The 2,401-nt window shown below is 40.9% G+C and overlaps 1 pseudogene; it reads left to right on the top strand.

The window, feature by feature from the left end:
• The first annotated feature begins 1,099 nt into the window (after window positions 1–1,099).
• On the top strand, window positions 1,100–1,714 carry LOC149184109 (U-box domain-containing protein 7 pseudogene; annotated as a pseudogene).
• The last annotated feature ends 687 nt before the right edge of the window (window positions 1,715–2,401 follow it).

Genomic DNA, 2,401 nt, shown 5'->3' with positions numbered 1-2,401 from the left:
AGGTCTTACATGTCGGTCTTGACACGTGCAGGCTCTGTTGGCATCAAAGGGGCTACAACTTATGAGGTTTCTGGTACCCCAGCAAATTCTGTTTCATTAGGTTTATATGGAAACACTCTTTTCTTGGAAGAAGCACTTGCGCATCCAGCCAAGTGAGCTACAAAATTCTTTGCAGAATCCAAAAGATGGGCAACTCATTGAGGGCAGCAAATATCACATGTTTCGTTCTAGCATTTCTCATTTCTGGCACTGGTACCATTTGGAAAGTTTCATATTGAGCTTGCTCTACTATTCACTTCTCTTTTTCCTTGATTTTCTTGTCAGAAATCCAACCGAGGTTTCTCATCGAGTTAGAAATGGGTTATAATATGAAATCCCCGCGCATATGGTTGGCATTCTGGTTTGTAATATGTGTGAAGATGTGCTTGGCATCATATCGGTTCAGAGTTTGGGGCCCTAGGAGCTGGATTGCGCTTGCTGGAAATGAAACCGCCTATAATCAGTGGGCTCAAAGATGAGAATGTGAACAGGTTGCTAAGGAATTGCGGCAACGTGGTATATCGGCGGAGCATTATCATGCGGATATGGATGTTAAGGCTCGTGAAAGTGTTCATCTTCGTTGGAATACAAACAAGTTACAAGTTATAGTAGGCACGGTTGCATTTGGCATGGGTATTAACAAGCCAGATGTTAGATTTGTCATTCACCACAGTCTTAGCAAATCATTGGAAACATATTATCAGGAAAGCGGCCGAGCAGGTCGTGATGGCCTTCCATCACATTGTTTACTATACTTCAGGCCAGCTGATCTTCCTCGACAGAGTTCGATGGTCTTCCATGAGCATGCTGGCTTGGAAAATCTTTATGCTATTGCTCGTTTTTGTCAGTCAAAGAGTAGGTGCCGCCGCGTAGCATTTTTTGGTCACTTTGGGGAGTCATTACAGGAATGCAATGGAATGTGTGATAACTGTTCTTTTCCGAAGGAGATAAAGCATGTTGATGTCACTCCTCATGCAAGGTCTCTGGTATCCTTGGTGAATGAAATTCAAAATAATGACCAACGGGCTACATAGCTGAAATTGTTGAAGAGCTCGAAGAGATGACATTTGCATTAGAATCATCGGAGATGGAAATTGGTATTGATATTATTGCACTGCTGCAGCATAGTTCTGGCAGTTGGGATGATACATCACAACTAGAGGTTTTCCATCAGGTAGCTAATAGGTTAGGCATAATATCTCCAAAAGCTGTGTTAACAGAGAGAAGAGCTCTAAAGAAGCTGCTTAATAAAGCCCAGGCTGAGGGAGATCAGAAGAAGGTTTCTATTGTTGCTTACCTCCTAAATATTCTAAGAAAGTATGCCAAGGTCAGCTATATTTCTCTAGATAATGGTTCTCGGAATTCAGATCCATGTTTGGAATCAGGTAGAGAAATTGCAAGTGAATTAAGTGTGGAAAGGAAAGATGACCAGTATGGATCCAGACATTGGTCATTTAACTTAGCTGCTAAAGAAACCAATAGCAGTTCAGGGGGTGCACCAGTACCTCCTGAGGAATATAGATGTCCAATTTCCTTGCAGCTAATGTCTGATCCTGTAGTCATTGCATCTGGCCAAACATATGAACGAGCGTGTATAGAGAAGTGGTTTAGTGAGAACCACGATACATGCCCAAAATCTCAGCAAAAAATTGTCATATCTTTCCATTACTCCTAACTACTGTATCAAAGGTCTGATTGTCAGTTGGTGTGAAAAACATGGAGTCAAGGTTCCAGATCCAATTACTCGACCTCTTCCTACATCTCCTTTGAGATTAGACCCATCAGACTCTGTTGACATCACATATCAACATGATGACTCTGTCAAACTAAAAATACCAGAGGCAGGGGAAGTCCGATTTTCTAAGTTGCATTGTGTGTGGCAGGTATTCAAAGGATTTTGTTGATACTCACAGCCTTGTTATGCATGCGTATTATTCTCAAGAGGCTGTTACCATCATATTGGACATATAATTGCAGAGATGAATGCATCTTATAGACCTTTAAAAGAACATTCAGGAAGGCGAATCCAAAGCCCAAGGAGATTGAACAAATATCATTCTAGTTGCTAAATGAGTCATTTACAAATGCTTATCACTACATTTCGGAAATGAAGACTAGTTACAATTATGTGCAATAGAGGATGCCGTTGAAGATATGCTCCAAGGCCTGAAACTAGTTATGGCTGCTAAAGAAAAACAATCATTATCCTTCTCAAGCAAAAAGATCAAAGCATTCAAATAGTGGACTGCTAAAGGTTGGTGTTGTTAAGTTTAGTATCCGTGAGATTATTGCTGAAAGTGAAGAGGAGCCAATTCGAGGTTGGCTTGATGAACATTACCGACTCATGAAAAATGAAGTCTGT

Source organism: Pinus tabuliformis, chromosome 3_2 (genome assembly GCF_031772625.1).
Source record: "Pinus tabuliformis cultivar Carrire ecotype Pingquan chromosome 3_2, CPIR1, whole genome shotgun sequence".
NCBI lineage: Eukaryota > Viridiplantae > Streptophyta > Pinopsida > Pinales > Pinaceae > Pinus > Pinus tabuliformis.
Note: the sequence above shows the minus strand (reverse complement) of the source record. Positions and strands in the feature narration are given on the sequence as shown.